This window comes from Sminthopsis crassicaudata, chromosome 1 (genome assembly GCF_048593235.1).
Source record: "Sminthopsis crassicaudata isolate SCR6 chromosome 1, ASM4859323v1, whole genome shotgun sequence".
NCBI lineage: Eukaryota > Metazoa > Chordata > Mammalia > Dasyuromorphia > Dasyuridae > Sminthopsis > Sminthopsis crassicaudata.
Genome location: NC_133617.1, coordinates 138731054 through 138750904, shown reverse-complemented (window position 1 = coordinate 138750904; position 19851 = coordinate 138731054). Strand labels below are relative to the sequence as shown.

At 39.7% G+C, this 19851-nt stretch overlaps 1 protein-coding gene across 1 annotated transcript in view; it reads right to left on the bottom strand.

Annotated features, from left to right (window-relative positions):
• Positions 1 to 12559, bottom strand: part of NCALD (neurocalcin delta) — a 561236-nt gene extending 548677 nt beyond the window's left edge. The window contains exon 1 of the mRNA XM_074267943.1: positions 12543 to 12559. The gene's annotated coding sequence lies outside the window, so the exon portion shown is untranslated. The remainder of the gene's footprint in view (positions 1 to 12542) is intronic.
• Between the last annotated feature and the right edge of the window lie 7292 nt (positions 12560 to 19851).

The window sequence follows — 19851 nt, the reverse complement described above, 5'->3', positions numbered from 1 at the left end:
TCATTCTTTTGTTTGCATTATCAAATGCGGTATATAAATGCAAAAACAAATAACTGTCATGCTGAGATTACAAATACATCTACAATGAAAGAAATCTTAAAATTTCTAGGTTTATTTTAAATTTCTGGTTGACCAAAACAGTTATCAAAATATCCAAAAAGAAAAAAAAGTAATGCAGAAAAATCAGCAGAAAAGTATATGAGGACCCCAAAGTGCTAATATCCTAGATACTAAAGCCCAATTTTATTTTCAAAAGATACATCATTCAAATCCCTAGAAATTTAAACAGCTGCTTGATGTTCTTTGAACTAAATAGATCACTTATTCAATATCACCAGAGAAAATATATCCAATGTGAAAACATTCATAGATTTGGCAACTAAAAAGGACTTTAGATCTTCCATTTCAGTTATTTCATTTCTACAGATGAGGAAACTGAGGAGATTAAAATAACTTATTCAAGGTTATACAAGTGGAATTTAAACTCCAAACTCCCTTATTTCAAATCCAATATTCTATGGCTGCCAATTTATTTCAAGATAGGAAGACACACCACAGATTGAAATGAAGGCATACTATGATTCCCATATTTGATAATCATTTATAAAGTATTTACTATGTGTTAAGAACTTCTAGGTACTGTGAATAAAAAGCCTTTTAGGAACTCATGAAATTTCATCATAAACAAAAGTTCTACATGTAAAACTGGCATATACAACTTCTCAAATATGTGTCCTGACAAAAAAAAAAAAAAGTCATCATCCCATGTTCTAGGTACTCTATGGATTTGCATTTACTCAAAATTGTAGCTCAGACCCCTTACTGAAGTGTTTTCTTTTACTAGCTAAATAGCTCAAAATGAAGGCATTAAGTAAAATAGTATGGTAAGAAAAGCAGAAATGGTAGAAATAAAAATTTTCTCCATGTATCTAAACCATGTTCTCCAAACAACAAAGAGGCCTAGAGAAGAATAAGTCAGTCCCTTCAATCTTAGCTTCCAGGGGGACAAGTTGATTGGGAAGAGGGAGCAATTAGCCAATTAAAGATTCCATAAATATGATCTGCCTTTTAAATTACCTGTGTCTATGGTTAAACCAATCCATCATTCCAGACAACTATCTGACAAGGTTAGAAATTACTTCTTCTGTTTAACTCCTCTTGAAGATGCAGTACTCATATCCATATATATAGAAAGTAGGGATTCTCTGGTTTTAAAAAAAGGCACAATTTTTCCCTAATCACAACACACTTTGGGTTTCCCAAATGAATAAGTATAAGAAAATAAAAACAAAACAGCTATTTGAGGATGTTTCAAGACTTTTATCTGGAACCTAAAATCCCTCATTCTAAATTTTTTCTTTTATTATGTATATATAGTTGTCAAAAGCCTCTTAGACCTTGAATAAAACAGTCCAAAAAAGAAACAAATACAATCATTTCATTAATAACTTACATTTCCATAGGGCTGAAAGGCTTACAATATGCTTCTCTTCCCCCCAATAGCCCAATAAATTGAGGAGGGAAAAGTATTATCTTCTTTTTTTAAAATAGGGGATGTGAAACTGTAAGACAAATGTTCACACATCTAATAAATGCTTGTTGAAAGAAGGAACTAGTTACAAAGAATGATTCATGATTGTAAAGGAAATAATACCTAGCTATATAGCATTAGCCAAGTAAAAAACTACCAAAATTAAACACTAATATCTTTACATATAAGACTTCATTTATTTCTTATGATAACTTTTTAAGGAGCATACAAGTTTTGTTACTCCCATTTTACAGATGGGGAAACTGAAGTTTGGAGGAGTTAGTGATTTGCCCATAGTAACAGAGCTAATACATGGTAGGAAACCAGGTCTCTTCAGATTATAATTCCCTGTCCACTATCGTACACTGTCTTAAGCAATTTAATACTAGATCTGGATTTTAATTTATATTTCAATATTGACATGTGAACCAAGAAACTTCAGTTTCTATGTCTACAAAATGGAGTTTATAATTATTACTCTTCCCAGGGATGTTGGAGGGATAAATGCAATAAGATAGTATCTTGAGACTCTCAGAAAATGGATGTGTTAGGAGCAATACCTTAAGCCCTCCACTTATGCAAGTAAATCTAGTTTTCCTTAAAAGATACTGAAACTCTCTTTAAATTTCAGTTGGCTCAAGGGAGATTTAAATACCACAAGGAAAAAATAGTTTAATTTGTGGAAGAGGTGAAAGCTGGTATTAAGAAGTTGATGGCTGATTCTTTTCATAATGCTGTGCTATATCTTCTATTATAATGTACAAGGTAATTCGAGGAGAAAGAGCATTAATATCTGGTGGAATTTAAGATAGACATCTGAAAGGGCAGCTTATGTGCTCAGTCTTAAAATGAAAGATTCATCAATTCTGAATATGTTACTATCAAACTACTTAGTTGACTATATTTTCTCCTAATTAAATTAATTCCACAAGATCCAATCAGAGGAAATTTGGTCTGATCTTCAAATGCTAGGGGAAAAAAATCGATTGACTTGAAAAAGAAACCAAAAAGTTTAGCAGGATCTAAAAATAAATTATTTTATCTTTACTGTAATAGTAGAAGATCAGCACACATTCTCCTGAAAAGATCTCCCAGGCAACCAAAGAGACAGACAAGGATATTCAATAGGGCACAAGAAGGTATCAAGGGCACATCTGAATGTAAATGGTCACTAAAGTCAAAGAATGCCAAGCACAAGAAAACAAACAGAAAAAAGTGGATTCTGAATAGAACTCTGAGAAATAAGTGGCCTGGTAAAGATTGTGAAAAAAAGGCAAAGCTCCCCAAACAAATAACCCAACTTCATAACAGAACTCTACCAGGAAGATATTTATATATGATCCTCTGTCTTCATTTTTTTGTCTCACCTAACCTTCCCTTAGGCTATTTTGTTTACTTCAAAATTCTGTTTCAAGGGGTACCATCTAGAGAAAGCCTCGATCTGTCAGCCATTAGTGCCATCCTGACCCCCCCAAAAAGAAAAAGTATTCTCTATTTTATATGAACACACAATGTCCCAAAAGTTTTTTTTCTCTGACCTGTTTCTATGCCTATTATGTCCTCTTTCTTCCTTCTCTCTAATGGCTTCTTTTAAGTTCCAACTAAAATCTTATCTTCTAAGGAAGCTTTCCCAACTCCTTTTAATCCTAGTTCTTTCCCTATTTTAATTATTTTCTTTTTATTCTACACATAGCTTGTTTGTACATATTTGTTTGCTTGTACTCTCACCCAAATAGAGCATGAACTTCTTGAGGACAGAAAATGTCTTCTCTTTATCTACCTAGCACTTGATATAGTGTCTGGCATATCGTGGGCACCAAAATGTTTCTTGATTAACTGGAACACCTTATACTTACACACAGATATTCTTCCCCTCCCCCCAAAAAGTAAGCTTTTTAAAGTCAAGAAAGGACCACTTCATTTTTGTCTTTGTATCCCTGGAACATAGCACAAATCAGGCATTTAATATATGTTTGTTGATTGAGATAGGAGGAGAGAAGAGGAGAGAGGAGAAGGAGAAAGAAGAGGAGGAGGAGGAAGATGACAATACTGACAAGAGGAAAAAATAGAAGAATAGAAAGAAATAAAAGAAGAAAAAAGAAGAAAGATGCAGAGGATGAAGAAAAGGAGGAAGAAAAAGCTAGTAAAATTTCTCTTGCTTTTCTTTGATTTTCACCAAATCTCTCTCTTTATGCACTGATCACCACTAATGGAAAATCCCATACCAGCAGGCTTTGAGACTCAGGTTACATTGTATTTATATTTAACTTTAATATTGCCTGAGAAAGATGGTTTGTCTTGGTGCAGTATGTGAGTTTTATTATCTCTTTTTTCCATCTACACAGAATGCCTGAAAAGGAAGAAACATTTCATTCTACTTCTGCTGAACTAAAGCTATAATAGTGAATACAATGGCATGTCAATTAATTTGGCCCTCCCAATTAATTCTTCAGATCCTCAATTTCTTAATCAGTAAAATGGATGAAATGATATTTGTACTGCTTACCTTACCAAGAGGAAAGAATTTTGCAAATATTAAGGCATCATATAAATTGGAGTTTCTTTTTATTATAACTTGTATTTTTGCTCCTGGAAGATGAGAAGGGGAAAACAGTAGCAATCCTCAGAACTACCTGGACTCCCATAGGTCTAAAATGAAACTTTTCCCCCCATTAGTGGCGACAATGCCCCATGCTTGCATAAAGAGAGGGATGAATTTGGTGAGAATCAAAGAAAGGAGAGAGCATCAGGCTTTTTGTATCTCTTCAGTCCCTTTTGGCTTCTAACTTTTTTTCTATAATTTAACATTTTAATTTCCCCAATTACATGTAGAGATAATTTTAACATTCTTTTTTTAATTTTGAAGGATTTCAAATTCTTTCCCTCACTTCCCACTCTTTCATCCTTCATTGACAAGGCAATTGGTTTTAATTTTGAAAGAGAAGATGGACAATATCAGCTCTATTTCTATCAGCTCTATTTCAAATTGATGAAGGAAAAGACTGAGAAGAAGCTAACAAGAGAGTAAGTGGCAGACTCCATCATATCCATTAGCTGAGGAGAGGAGAGGAGAGGAGAGGAGAGGAGAGGAGAGGAGAGGAGAGGAGAGGAGGAGAGGAGAGGAGAGGAGAGGAGAGGAGAGGAGAGGAGAGGAGAGGAGAGGAGAGGTAGAGGAGAGGAGAGGAGAGGAGAGGAGAGGAGAGGAGAGGAGAGGAGAGGAGAGGAGAGGAGAGAGGAGAGGAGAGGTAGAGGAGAGGAGAGGAGAGGAGAGGAGAGGAGAGGAGAGGGAGAGGAGAGGAGAGGAGAGGAGAGGAGAAGAGAGGAGAAGAGAGGAGAGGAGAGGAGAGGAGAGGAGAGGAGAGGAGAGGAGAGGAGAGGAGAGGAGAGGTAGAGGAGAGGAGGGGAGAGGAGAGGAGAGGAGAGGAGAGAAGAGGAGAGGAGAGGAGAGGAGAGGTAGAGGAGAGGAGAGGAGAGGAGAGGAGAGGAGAGAAGAGGAGAGGAGAGGAGAGGAGAGGCAGAGGAGAGGAGAGGAGAGGAGAGGTAGAGGAGAGGCAGAGGCAGAGGAGAGGAGAGGAGAGGAGAGGAGAGGGAGAGGAGAGGAGAGGAGAGGAGAGGAGAGAGAGGAGAGGAGAGGAGAGGAGAGGAGAGGAGAGGAGAGGAGAGGAGAGGAGAGGAGAGGAGAGGAGAGGAGAGGAGAGGAGAGGAGAGGAGAGGAGAGGAGAGGAGAGGAGAGGAGAGGTAGAGGAGAGGAGAGGAGAGGTAGAGGAGAGGAGAGGAGAGGTAGAGGAGAGGCAGAGGCAGAGGAGAGGAGAGGGAGAGGAGAGGAGAGGAGAGGGAGAGGAGAGGAGAGGCAGAGGCAGAGGAGAGGAGAGGCAGAGGAGAGGAGAGGAGAGGAGAGGAGAGGAGAGGAGAGGAGAGGAGAGGTAGAGGAGAGGCAGAGGAGAGGAGAAGAGAGGAGAGGAGAGGAGAGGAGAGGAGAGGAGAGGAGAGGAGAGGTAGAGGAGAGGAGAGGAGAGGTAGAGGAGAGGCAGAGGCAGAGGAGAGGAGAGGGAGAGGAGAGGAGAGGAGAGGAGAGGAGAGGAGAGGAGAGGTAGAGGAGAGGAGAGGAGAGGAGAGGTAGAGGAGAGGCAGAGGCAGAGGAGAGGAGAGGGAGAGGAGAGGAGAGGAGAGGGAGAGGAGAGGAGAGGCAGAGGCAGAGGAGAGGAGAGGCAGAGGAGAGGAGAGGAGAGGAGAGGCAGAGGAGAGGCAGAGGCAGAGGAGAGGCAGAGGCAGAGGAGAGGAGAGGAGAGGAGAGGCAGAGGAGAGGAGAGGAGAGGAGAGGAGAGGAGAGGAGAGGAGAGGAGAGGAGAGGAGAGGAGAGGAGAGGAGAGGAGAGGAGAGGAGAGGAGAGGAGAGGAGAGGAGAAGAGAGGAGAGGAGAGGAGAGGAGAGGCAGAGGCAGAGGAGAGGAGAGGGAGAGGAGAGGAGAGGCAGAGGCAGAGGAGAGGAGAGGGAGAGGAGAGGAGAGGAGAGGAGAGGCAGAGGAGAGGCAGAGGCAGAGGCAGAGGAGAGGCAGAGGCAGAGGAGAGGAGAGGAGAGGAGAGGCAGAGGAGAGGAGAGGAGAGGAGAGGAAGAGAGAGAAATTGAGTTTTCCTTTCCTCCTTTTCATTATTGAATGGACATTTAGCTTAAACCTGAAAACCACACCTCTTAGTCCAATAAATTGAAAGAAACAGACAATTCTAGCCCATTATCCTTTCCCTCTGAAGAGGCAGAATGGCCAAGTTTCTAGCCCCCAACCTCCTGCTTCCCTACCAGGAAGTAACTAAAGTCTACACTGGAGAAAGTTGGGGTAAGAAAAGGCTAGAGAAGTTTATTCTGCCTCCTTTGGTATCACACAACATTACCTTCATTCATGTGAGGAGATAGCACTGAATGCAATAGTAAATAATTTTAAGCATTACAATTAACCTACACAGAGCAACTGTATCTCAAGCTATTACAAATCATATTTAATATATTTGTTTTTTTCAACCAGTTTTAATTCATTTGAATTTCTTGTTCAGTTTTATTGATGTGCTGTGTTTTTTTTATATTTCAAACATATACACATTACTCCTACTTCATGAGGTCTCTTGTTAACAGAGTTAATCCATTTATGAAGAAGACAAAGAGGATAGAGGATGTTTATGTAGTCTTTTCTTTCTCCTTGGTTTTAATGACTCTGTTATTTTGGATGGTACCTCCTTAAAGTGATTTAAATGCTAACAATGTTAAAAGTCCATCTATTAGAAAATGTCTAGAAAAACTATGGCATTCAACTATAATGGAACATTAATGGGCAGTTAGACATAACAAACATGAAGAAGTAAAAGAAATGTGGACAATTGAGGAGCTAAGTGAGCAGAATCAAGAAAACACATACATAAATAATTATAGAGGTGTATATAAAATGTGTGCATATATGTATGTGTCTGTAAATAGATGTAAATCTATGTAAATAGATGTGTATTTACAAATATATATGTGTGTATATATAATGAACATATATGTATAATATAAATGAAAAGAACACACAAAGGAAGTAAAATTCTAAATAACAGTACTATCAATCTTTATCCCAGAGAACAAATAATGAAATATATGTCCTACTTCTTGATACACAAATGGAAAACTATAGAGGCAAAATGTTGCAAATGTATCAGTTGTTTTTTGCTTAACTGATTTTCTTTTTTACTAAGAAAGTTTGAGCTGGAGGCTGGGTATCATGAACCAGAGCAATTCATCTCTTTGCCTTAAGAACACAAATCCAAGATTTGGGCTAACAACAAAAATGTACACATTAAAAAAGGCACATTATTGGGTAATAACCTTTACCAATCACCTTTCTATCTTTTTTTTTCTGGAGCCTGGAATTTAAACATACTAAATTGTTTCCCTATTACAAGTGATTCTACATCTTCAAGAAAACTAAGGATAATGACATTAAATATACTATATAAAAGGATTGAGGAAAAAATAGAATTGTTATTGCCTTATTTTTCAGCACACCTCTTTTTATCAAACCATACATTCATCTATCCATTCATCCCCATTCATCTCCAAAGTCATTCTGCTGGGAAAAAAAAAGTGATAATCTCCACAAAGATTAAGGAATTTTCAAGCAATGTAATCATCAGCTCCTAAAGCTTGTGCAATTATAACTCTAGACCTCAGTTTCTTCACATATAAAATTTGGAAGTCTAACAGTCTATAATATTTTGATTATATCAGGTTATTCACTTGAAATTTTCCCCCACCCCAGGAGAAGGTGACCTTTATCAAGAACATTTGGCTTACTTTGAGCATTTGGGGTTGTTTCTATTAAACTGAAAAGTTCAATTAATCAAATAGAAAGATACATATTCATTGCATAGTCTGTCAGACCTGGTTAATATTTGTCACTTTGAATGAACTGTTCTCCCCCACTCCACCCCCTTCTTAATTGTTGTTGCAAGGGATGATACACTTACTATCAGAAGAATATATTCTGAAATGAATAAAAACAAAAGATATAAAAAAGTTTTTTTAATGTTAAGGGATTTATTGAATGTAAGCTAGCTGTCTAGTTTTCTTCCTTTCATTTTCTGACCAGCCAGAATTTTAATATACTTTCTACTTTTCTTTTTGTTTTCTGCTTAGAAATTAAAAGAATGAGAACCTGGTGTTTTAGATAAAGTCTCATTTAAAATTATTTCAGATCTTACAATCCTCAACTTTATAACTGAATAGAATTTTTGTTTAGAGAAGTTTCTAGGTTTTCTCAGCAATCAATTAAAATTTTATTTTCTTAAGACCTTGGTCTTGGTAACCATGGCCAGTGTTGCCAGGCAGAAGAATAATGAAGCAGACTCAAGATGATGATATCAGAGTTAGACAGAACCTCCAAGCCCTACCCCATCCTCAATTCAACAAAACTGAATAAACAATCCTCTTATAATATCCCCAGCAAGTGTATATCCAGAGTTTGTTTGAAGACCTCCAATGGGGGGGAAGGAAGTATGCCATTATTTCCATGAAGTAAACTGTTCAAGCTCTAATTATTAGAAAATTTTTTCCTTTCCTGAATTCTAAATTCATCTCTCTTCACCTTTCACTTTCCATCCTCCAAGACCAAACAGAACAATTCCAACAGCTCTACAAAATACCTGCAGATAACTGTTTATGGCCTCCCCACACCCATTTTTCCTTTTCTCCCAGCTAAATACCTCAGTTCCTTCAGTCAAATGGTATGAACCAAAGGCCCTTCTGTATCTCAATTATATTCCTCTGGACACTCTCCAGTTTGTCAACATCCTTCCCAAAATGTGGCACACAGAAAAATAAGCACAATGTTTAACATATGCTCAGGGAAGAACATGGTAATGGGGGAATATCATCTCCATAGAAGAAACAGGAAGTACTCGTGTTTATCAGTGCTCCAAATAGAACTGATTCTAGACTTGTCTCCTCCAGAAGGGCTTCCTGGGGATTCATATTACTTCTAGGGAATGCTCAGGACTGGAAAGCTTGGAAACATACCTGGAACTAGATAGGATACTGAAATATCTCAAAGGTATTATTAAGCAGCACCTAGGACAGTGAAAGGAACTGAGGAGGAAGCTGATTTAAATCTCAGCTCAATCTATGTGACCTTGGGAAATCACTCTCTGGGTCTCAATTTCCTCATCTGCATAATGAAGGAGTTGGGCTAAACACCCTCTAAAGCTCCCCACAAGCTCTCAATATATCATTCTATGATCCCCTAAAATCTCCAAATTATCAGTGCACAGCCTCTTAACAGACCAAAGTCAGCAAGTAAGGCAAATTGTATAGTCTGAAATCCAAATACTATTTGTAAAGCCAGTGCATTTGGTGACCTTGACTTCTGCTTCCTGAGCTAAATTCATTCCAAAAACTCTGTCAAACAGCTGGATCTGGACTTCCCTACGGCCTAATCTCAGATTCCAGACTGTGAATCTTTGGCACTTTTATAGTAAGAAGGAGCCTGAGAAAGCAAGAAGGAGAAAAGGAGAAGGAAAGAGATCAGGAAAACTCCATAAGCCTGCAACAAAAATAATAAGCAGAACACCCCTGAAATGTCCCTCAAAAAGGCAATAAACTATGGTTTTATTACAAACTCTCAGTTCCTTAGGATTTTTAGATTCTCATTTTTCATGAAGTTCACAATGTTTAGTATTGGTTATAAAGGTTTTGTTGTTTGTTTTTTTATATTGGTCTTTACCCCCACTTATTCCTAGACCTCTATTAATATATACTGTTCCAATAGCAGTAGTAATTCTGAAGAAATATTGCTTGAAAATTACTGGACTTCTAAAGAAGGAAGGAGAAAAGCAATAATATTCTCACAGTTGGAGAGCTTGGGATCAGCTGATTCCTTCAACTTCTGAAATCTATGATCTTATGAACTGAGAGAACCAATCATATATTTACAAACTCATTTACAACTTATTTTAAACATTGGCTCTTTGAGGGATTGGATTTAGCATTTTCTTACTCAGGACATAAAAAGTATGATAATATGAATCATAGTATACTATTATAAAGCTGAGCTCCAATAAATATTATATTTGAATCGTGGAATTAAAGAAAAGAGAGTACCTTAGAAGCATCATCCTTTTTTATGAAGGATAAACTGAGGCTCAGACAGGGCAAGGAACTTGTTCAAGGTCACATAGCTAGTAAATGACACAGAAGGTCTGAATGCTCTCTCTTCCTTTTTATCCTCCATCATGCTGCCTCTTTATGGGGAAAAAGAACAGTTTCTTTTTTTTCTTTAATGTACTTTGACTCCTGAGAATGCAAAATCCCAGATTTAAATGTGGGAGAGATCTTTCAGGCCACGTAGTCCAACCTTCTTATTTTAAAGATGAGATAGAATTAGAAAAGCTATCTAACTCATGATCATACAGACAATGTCAGAGGCAGAATCTGAAGCCAGGTCTATCTGAACTCATCTGCAGATCTCTTCATCTCATACACCCCTTCGAATAAAGAAGCTGTACAAGTATCACAAAATATTATGGGTTTGGAGGGCCCACCTGTTCTATCTCTCTGCTCTTGTCATGACTATAAACTAAACAATTATATTTTCAATATATCATTTTTCAGGAGTAGTACTAACATTTGCATAGTGCCTTATTGATAGGTGCTATAATAAGTGCTTTTTACAAATATCTCATTTGATTCTCACAGTAACCCTGGGAGGGAGGAGCTACTACTACCCTCATTTTTCAGATGAGGAAAGGAAGCCAATTGACATAGCTCAGAAGTGTCTGAGGTGGGATTTGAACTCTGATTTTTCTTACTGCAGGTGCGATACTCTCTGCATTATGCCACCTAACTTCCTGAAGTAGAGGATAGCAACTAGCCTGGGACTCAGGAGGACTACCTGGGTCCTGGTTCTGTTACATGAAACAGCTGAGTGATCCTGAGCAATTAACTTAACCTCTACTTGTCCCGGACCATTCTGAAAGACTTTTATGTTACAGGTGAGATAGTCACTTTAATCAGCAAAGGGAGTTTCTGCACCAAAACTGTCTAACACTCTGAAAACCCAGATGTAGATGGGGGCAGGGGGGAGAAGAGGAGGGGAAGGATCTCTTACAGATAATTGGAAGTTATTTTCGTTCTGATCAGTCCCTTCCCTCAAGATTTTGATGTAGTCTTTTCATCACTTCATCCCTCTCCTAGCCTCCTCTAGAAATGTATCAACAGGCTAAAAAACCACGAAGAGCAGGTTTGGGGGGGTTGTTTGTTTTGTTTTGTTTTGTTGTAAAAAATACTTATACGGACTAATAAATGACAGTAGCTATGCAGCTAGACTTCATTATTTTTTAAACTTGAATTGGGAAAACTTTGAGAAAGCTGATGTAACTCCCTTCAAAGTGCTTGAAACCCAGGGCCGCTTCTCAGTTACACAAACATTACTGCCGAGAAGAAAAGAGACTTCAACACATCTCTGGAGCCAGAGTTTAGCCCTAGAAGAAGCAGCCACAAACACGTTGAGGTAAACGGGGAAGATAGAAGGAACTTTTGACTGCAAATGGCTTTCTTTTCGCCCCTTTTTTTTTTTTTTTTTTTTTTTTTTTTTTTCATTTGCTGCAAGAAACTAATCTATTTCCTGCGGACACAGAGACCTCCTGACCCTCTCGGTTGATACAACCCGCTTTACACATCCTGCTTCTCCAGCACCTAAAAATAAACCGGCGTGCAAAGAAATGCACAACTCCTCAACACGCCCCTTCCCCTGGGGTCCCTAAGAGCACCACTAACCAGCGTTCCAAATCCTGTATCAGAAGCCCAGAATGCACACGTCCTCCTCCGCCTCTCCCTACCAGCTCCTTTCCATCCCGAGCCAAAACACCCCCCCACCCCAACTCTGACATTTCCCCTGCGCCGCCCACCCCCGGCCAGGCCCCTGACAGGGGGCCCTAAGGGGAAGGCAACTGGGCGCGGTGTGGCGCGTGTTCAGCACGGCAGGACGGAACTAGGGCGCCCCTTCCCTTTCCACTGTCCTTAGGCTCCTTCTCCAGAGATAAGGAAACCCGCTGTGCGCCCGAGCCCTGGTCCCTTCTCCCCTGAGAGATGCACTCCTACTTCCAAGGGCTTTGAGCTCTCTCTGCTCCGCCCCAAAGGCTGACTGAGTACTGGGTCCCCCTCCGGACTCCGCTTTTGCAGGTCTCGCCCCAAAGTTCCTCCCTCAAGGCCAACACCCATTCCCCTTCCGTTCCTCCTGTCCTCCCCCCCAAAAAAATACGGGGGGAAAGTGAGCGCATAATCGTGGCTGCGGACTGAGTAGGTCTGGGGTCCAGGGTCCTCTCCAAAGTGCCGCGCTTCTCCCCTACTTGTACACCCCCGAACAGCGGGGCGGCTGCAGCCGCTCCTACCCCCGCCCCTTCCCCCAAATCCTCCAGACCCGCCCCAGCCACAACTCTGCCTAGGCGCTCGTCGCAAAGAGAATGAGACGCGAAGAGAGAAACGCTGCGACTCACCGCCACTGCCGCTCCCGGCGTCTGCCTGTGTCACCCGGAGAGAGGCGGTGGCGCGGCGGCAGCGGCAGCGCCTTACCCCCGCCTGCCTCCCCGCGAGGGCCGCGCCGGGGGCCCCCTCCCAACAGCCAAGCAGACCCTCACCCAGCACACCTCTCCCGTCCCGGGCTCTCAGGGGGCCGGCAGAGGCCCACGTCTCCTGCCCCGGCCAGGGACGGACACGGCCGAGGCTGGAGGGTCCGGAGGGACCCGAGGGGTCGGATTAGAAGGGCGCGAGCATTCGACGCCTCTGGGGGTGAGAAGTGGCGGGAGACCTGCGAGCCGAGGACTCCACGTGGGGCTGGGGCTAGACGGGAAACTGAGGGCAGGGAAGTAAATCCTCCCGCGGTCACCTTCCCCTAGACGGGGAATATAGCAAGTTTTCCCTGTTCCTGGTCGTTAGCGCCATCTGAAATTCGGGTCCTAATCAAGGAAAGTTTGCTACCCTTGCTAATACTATGTAGTTATCTGAACAGCAGCTGCTACCGTGACCTTGAACACATTGCTTCTTTTCTAGGCCTCAGTTTTCCTTTTCTATAATAAGGAGCTCTACATGCTGTGATGAGTGAAAAATGCCTCTCTCCCTCCCTCCTTCCTTTTCCTTTTCTCTCTCTCTCTCTCTCTCTCTCTCTCTCTCTCTCTCTCTCTCTCTCTCTCTCTCTCTCTCTCTCTCTCTCTCTCTGTCTCTCTCTCTTTCTCTCTCTCTCTCTGTCTCTCTTTCTCTCTCTCTCTGTCTCTGTCTCTCTCTCTCTCTCTCTCTGTCTCTGTCTCTCTGTCTCTGTCTCTCTCTTTCTCTGTGTGTGTGTGTGTCTCTGTCTCTTTCTCTTTGTCTCTCTTCCCCCCTCCTTTCTCCCCCCCTCTCTCTCTGTCTCTCTCTCTCTCTGTGTCTCTCTTTCCCGCCCCTGCCCCCCCCTCTCTCCCAGAAATTAACTTTTTTGACTCCTTTGATAATCCGAGATCCTATGGACCCTTTCTCAGAATAATCATGTTAAAGGCATAAAATAAAATACTTAGGATTACAAAGGAAATCAATCAATTATATTAAAAGACAATTCTCTCTTTTTTTTTAAGTTCACAGACTCTTAAGTTATGAATCCCTTATCTAGACTTTCTCACATTTCCTGGTCTCCCTTTCTCCCAAGAGGTCAATGATTAATTCTATGCAGATGACTTTCAAATCTGTATAAGCAGTCTTAATCTCCTTCCTGAACTCTGATCTCCCATCCTAGTTGCCTGTTGGACATCTCCAACTACACATCTGCTAAGCATCTTGAAATCCCCATGCTGAAAATAGAATTCATTAGCCTGTCTCTCTTCCAAATTTCTCTATTTCTATTAAAGATACTCCAGGTCCTTCAAGTCATCCTGTATTTTCTCCCTCTCTTTCATTACCTCTTTCTCCCCTTCACCAAGTTTCTTCAATCCCTCCTCCACAAACTCCTCCACTCATGATTGCTATCTTATTCTATCACCTCTCTCCTGGATAACCGTAATTGACATCTAATCCTCTCTTTAGTTTTTGCCCTTTCCAATTCTTCCACACAGCTGCTAAAGTTATCATCCCCAAACAGTCGTGACCATGTCACTCAGCTCCCTATCACTATGATACAAGTTCCTCTCTGACATTTAAAGCTGATCAAAATCTAGTTACATCCTGCCTTTCCAGGCTTAATAATAATAGCTAGCATTTATATAGTGCTTTGAAGTTTGCAAAGCATTTTCCATATGTTATCTCATCTTATCCATAGTACATATCACTCATTTTGTGCACTCTACCATGCTTCATATTCCAGGCAAATTGTCCTACTTACTGTATCTCAGCAATGGTTTCTCAAAACTGTAATTATGGTGGGACAACTGATCTAGGATGCTGACATTGTGTTCCCCTATTTCTTCAAAACAGTCCCCTACAACACAATCCTGGAGTTCTGTGGTCCTTTTCTGAACTGACTGTGGCTATTTCACCTCTCTCTTTCCTGTTCCAATGTGCCATCTCTATTCCAGACTGAGAGCATTCTCCCTTTCTTGGTCCCAGGGTATAGCACCTTTGTCCCACGGTCTGTCTTTCCCCATAAATCAGTCTCCCTTTTATGTGCCCAGGGTAAATTCAACTGGGGGTGAAGCTAGGATTTTGGAAGGCACCAAGGATGATTCATTTTCACTCATTCATTCATTCAATAAATACTTATTAAGGGCCTACTATGTATGTACTAAGCATCATGCAAAGTGTTGAGGATATAAAAAGAAGCAAGAACCATCCCCTGTCCTCAAGTAGTTTACAATCTAATAGGAGGAGTTTTCAATCTAGTGGGAGGCTTGAATATAAGAGAGATTAGTACATGAACTCCCTAGGATTTAGAGGGTTTCAATTTAACTCAATTGGTCCCATTGGTCCTCTTTCCATTGTTCAATTGGTAGGAGGCATTCCTGTGACATTCTCTGGAGAGTGAATTCTAATGATATTTGATTGGTAAATCCTCAGTCACATTCCCCTATCCCCAATCCCACCCCCACTCTACAATATATTGCACTGGTTATAAGAACCCACCACCTTGCTGTTCCCCACACTCAGCATTCCAACACCATTCCCTGTTCCTGGAATGGACTCCCTCTTTACAAGATCTGGATTGTGCAACCTCCTTAGAGGAGCCTTTCCTCATTTCTCAAGTCCTTTTAGTACTTACTTCTTCCTCAAATTATCTTTTGTTCATTTATCTAAATAAGTGCTTCTATTAAGTGCTCTCCCCAGAAGAATATAAATTTCTTGAAGGCAGACTGTCTTCCACTTTCTAACTTTCTGACTTTATAGTACTTCACTCATACTGGGTCTCTTTGAATTTAACTGAATTGTCAAATACTGAAATTCCCACATTTTGGTCCTTTGGGTGGCATCCTTGAAAATGTTAGTTTAAGTGCAAAGATGGGGAGTCATAATACATGATCACCCATTAACACCCCTGCTAAAATTATGTTGTTTGTCAGGTCATTGAGGCTCCATGGGAATGCTCAGGGTAGACTGCTCAAGAAACTTTTGGTGGGAGTGGAAATGAACAAGAGATCTATAGCATAGTCACCCACAAGTCTCAGTACAGCAGTGGATAATTCTGGATAGTCAATAAAAAGCTTGAGGGTTCTGGGGACCTGAAGGAGATGATGGCCCCAGAAGAAAAGGAATTAGAGCCTATTCTACTGTGACCTAGAGGTCACCCTACCATTAAACCACTGCACTGGATTATGCACTTTACTTTCTCCAATAGGATGCTCCTCTATTTCTTTGAGCTGGCTATCTTCATGCCTGGAATGCCCACTCACTTCTTCTTCTTTCTTTCCCTGGCTTTCTTCAAGGCTCAATTCAAACCCCACCGCCTGCAGGAGGTGTTTCCCAGAACTTTCCTCCATGTGTTTCCCTTTTGGATCAATTTTCATTACTTTGTAGATAATCTGTATTATTTACATTTCTTCCATTAAAATATATGCTCTTTGAAGATAGAGAATGGTTTTTGCCTTTATATTCTTAACGAGAAATCCTGAGGGTTTTTCTCTCCCAAATTGAAGTTTTTTTCTTTTTTCCTTTTGAACAGGCAAGAAGACCATCTTTTGTTTCATTCTTACCAAACCTTAAATCACTGAATGGGTATTGTCTCAGACAAACTGAGATCTCAGAAGGACTTTACAAGGAGTATAAGACTCTTGAAATAGAGTTCTGGAAAACCAAACATTGATAAAATTATTGTGATTCAAATCTGCCAAATCACTCTGGTCTTACTGATTGGCCAATAACGGGTCCCAACCCAAGCTTCCATTGGTTGTTATTTGAATTTTTGTTGGCTTAGCATATAAATGACAATTTATATATATACATATATATAAGCATATATATATATGTGTATATATATATATATATATATATATATATATATATATATATAAATGTTTTTCTATGGCCAAAGGGTTATAAAACTGTGCATAATCTTTGGTCCAGCAATATCACTAGTGGGTCTGTATTCCAAAAACAATTGTTTAAAAAGGGAAAAAGGATCCACATATACAAAAATACTTATAGCAGCTCTTTTTATGGTGGCAAAGAATTAGAAATAGAAAAACTATCCATCTATTGGGAATGGCTAAGCAAGTTGTGGTATATGAATGGAATACTATTATGGTATAAGACAGTGGTTGTTAAAGCAGAGAATCCTGGGGGGTTTCTGAAACCTATTTAGAAGGTCTACAAATTCAACATTAGTTTTTATTTCTAACATGGTAAATATCTATAAATATGACATACATAAACAAAAACTCTTTGGACAAAGCCTCAACAATTTTTAATGGTATAAAAACTTTTGAGAACATAAGTTTGAGAACCACTGCTATAAACAGGTGGGATTTCAGGAAAACCTGGAAACACTTACAAGAACTGATACTAAGTGAAGTGAGCAGAACCAGAACATTATGCACAGTAACAGCAACATTATGAGATGATCAACCATGAATAATTTTGCTCTTCTGGGCAATGCAATGATTCAAGACAATTCCAAAAGACTCATGATAGAAAATACTATTCACAACCAGAGAAAAAACTATGGATTTTGAATGCAGAGAGAAGCATACTATTTCCACTTTTTTTTTGTTTCTTTTTTTCTTTCTCAGGAATTTGTCTTTTGTTTAGATACTTCTTTCACAACACCACTAATATAGAAATATGTTTAACAAGATTATGAAGAGATTAGATTCAGGGAACCAAATGATGAGATTAAGGTTCCTGGTGGTCAGGGAGTTAAATGATGAGGTTAGTGGCAGGATCGGAGTTCAGGGAACCAAATGAAGAGGTTTGGCTTCCCTAAATCCCTTTGGGATTCAGTGCATGGGTAGGGAGTTTGGGAAATCCCCCTTCTGGTGGTGCAAAGATCCTTTGTAAAGGAATTTACCAATCTGAAAAGCTAGAGTGATAAAAAGAAGTTTATTATAGGCATTGGGAAGTCAGCCTTTGCTATGCATGAATAGAAAGGCTGAATTCCTTAGTGGCAAGGTCCCAACAGAGAGATAATGTTGTGCCACAGTCTCCTTGAGCTGTTCTACCTCAGTTTCCCTGCACTAGTTTCCTTCATTGTCCTGACTTGAGTTTCCATGAATTGTTCTATCTCAGTTTCCTTAACTGTTCTGCCTCAGTCCCCTAAGTCATAAAACCCCTCTGGTTCATTAAGACTGAGGACCATTTGCTCTAAAGTTATAAATTGTCAATGGGAGATGAGGAGCAGATCAGACTTCCTGACTTCTAGCTCCTTCTGCCCCCAAGAATTTATGACACTGCCCCTCTAAGATATTCCAAAAGATAAGACTATCACGGATACTTCACTGACATCTTGACTTCTGTTATTCAAACATCCTGACTCTGGCTTTTAGTAAAAGTTTATAACTTCCCCCCATCCTGATTTTCCCGCTTTTTCCTCTCCTTTGTCTGAAGAGCTATAAAAGTGTTCATGGTTCTCCCATTCATTACTGGACACTTTGAGACGAGAGTCCTGTCCAGTCAATTAAACTCTCCAATTAATAAAATATTTATAGAAAACTCTCTAATCTCTATCTTGCCTCAGTTTCTCCGGCATTACAATATAAAGTCTTGTTAGAGAAATATGTGAGGATAAAGAGGGCGACTCTGAAAGAGAATATCATTTCAGCAGGCAGAGGCTTGCTATGCCAGAAAGAGATTCCTTGGCATATTAGGTCCTCTGCAAGGATTGAGCTCCAAATTGCCATTTTCATAAGGAAATCTGAGACAGAAGTTTCAATTCCTCACTGCTGTCACTGCCCCCCCCCAGACGAGACCACTTACTGGGAGTGATTTTGAGTCAACAATAGGGGTAGAAAATCTTGGAATTGAATACTTCAACTAGTCCTGGTTCCTTGAGGTGGTTCTCACGGAGGAGAATTTAAGGAGAATTTCTCCTTGAAGGAGAGTTTTAGAGTCCCTTCCTCAATTATACATGTATAGTCCAAAAACAAACAAACTAAAACATTCTGGTTACAATTGTTTCTGTTCTAGAAACTCTAAAGGTCTTCCTGTACAAGATGGATTTTTTTGAGTAGGAAAAAGAGGCCATTTTTGATCCAACTATTATGGAGAGCAATTTAGAACTATGCCCAAAGGGCTATCAAACTAATATCCCTTATCCAGCAATGTCTCTACTGGGTTTGCATTCCAAAAAGATCACAAAAGAGGGAAAAAGACCCACATATACAAAAATATTTGTAGAAACCCTTTTTTTAGTGGTAAGGAACTGGAAATTGAGTGGATCTCCATTGGTAGGGGAAATGGCTGAATGAGTTATAGTATATGAGTGTAATGTAACATTATTGTTCTATAAGAAATGATGAGCAGACTTATTTCAGAAAAAAAATTTGTAAAGACTCACTTATGCTGATGCTAAGTAAAGCTAGCAAAATGAAGAAAACATTGAACACAGTAATAACAAGATTATGTGATGACCAACTTGATGGAGTTTGTTCTTCTTAACAATGAAGTGATTCAAGGCAATTTTAATAGACTTGGAATGGATGGAAAGCAGAATCTGAATCCAGAGAGAAAACTTTGGAGACTAAATATATAACAGACCATAATCTTTTCACCTTTTGTTATTGTTTGTTTTTCTTTCTCTTTTTTTTCTTTTTTGATCTGATTTTTCTTGTGCAGCATGATGAATATGGAAATATTTTTAAAAGAACTGCACATGTTTAACCTATATTGGATTACTTGCTGTCTTGGGTGGGAGAGAGAAAAATTTGGAATACAAGTTTTTGCAAAGGTGAATGTTGAAAATTGTGTTTTCATGTATATGAAAAAATAAAAATAAAATAAAATGTAAGTGCCCCTATAAGACAGGGTAATATTTTTTAAAAGAGGTCTTTTTAAACTTAATTTCTTACCAGCCTTAATTACTTAATAGGTCTTGCCTCAAAGGAACAGAGACCTGGGAAAGACCTTAACTTAAAAAGGCCAAAGTCGTCCATTCTATCTCCAATCACCTTGATCTGTCTCTGGAGGATAGAATGAGGCAGCTCTGCCTTACTTAAATCTAATTCACTTGCAAGTCAAGCTCCTTAAGTCATTGATCCTCTCTGAGAAAGAAGACCAAATAATAGCAGCAAAAACAACAGCAATAATTTCTAAGCATATAATAAGTACTTGATAAATGTTTGCTTTCTGACTGCAATATTTGGACACAATTTCTTAATTGTTATTTTGGGACAAATGTTCTCCATGAGTATATATATAGCT